Consider the following 960-nt stretch of genomic DNA (forward strand, 5'->3'; position numbering starts at 1 on the left):
CCATTGTCATCCTCTCCAAGTAAAGTCATCTCCTCGCCCGCGCGCGCTTTCCGGCCAAAACAGTCAGCGCCGCCCGCCCCGCTTCCCGGTGCAGGCGATTGCTCCGCCTTCAAACGACACAAGTATCGTCCATCCGTCCATCTGCCGCCCACATTAATGATATGTGGTTGTCGAGGCGGCTACTCCGGCGCCACACGTCCGTCCCTCCGCCCGACCACCATTGCTATATCAACTACTGCGCCGGCCATAGCCGCAGTCATCTGCATCCGTTCCCTTTCTCCTGTCCACACCACTACTGCCCACCATGGCTTCCTCGCGCTCCAGCGCTCTTCGGGATGGGTGGACGACGGACCACAAGGAGATGGCAACCATTGCTGCCGACCGGCTGGCCGGGAGGCAACCGGAGGACGACGACGTCCCAATGGAGAACATGGTAGTCGACGATCCGGCGCCAACCCCATCCTCTGCGCCATCCTCGCCGGTGCATTGCACCATGACCATCGGCGAGGCCCGTGCCCAATATATGGACAGTGTGAGGCAGATGCGTCAGGAGCAGTTCTGGGAGGCGCAGGCCGACGCCGCCTACAACCACCATCTCCTCCAGGAGCATCTGCAGGTGGAGGAGCAGATCGCCGCGGAGCGGGCGGAGCAGGAGGCGCTGCTCGACTCGTACCGTGATACGTCTCCAACGTATCTATAATTTTTTATTGCTCCATGCTATATTATCTACTGTTTTGGACTATATTGGGCTTTATTTTCCACTTTTATATTATTTTTGGGACTAACCTATTAACCGGAGATCCAGCCCAGAATTGCTGTTTTTTGCCTATTTCAGTGTTTCGAAGAAATGAAATATCAAACGGAGTCCAAACGGAATAAAATCTTCGGGAACATGATTTTCTCACCGAACGTGATCCAGGAGACTTGGACCCTGCTCCAAGGAACAAAAGAGGCGGTCAT

This window comes from Triticum aestivum, chromosome 3A, assembly GCF_018294505.1.
Source record: "Triticum aestivum cultivar Chinese Spring chromosome 3A, IWGSC CS RefSeq v2.1, whole genome shotgun sequence".
Taxonomy (NCBI): Eukaryota; Viridiplantae; Streptophyta; class Magnoliopsida; order Poales; family Poaceae; genus Triticum; species Triticum aestivum.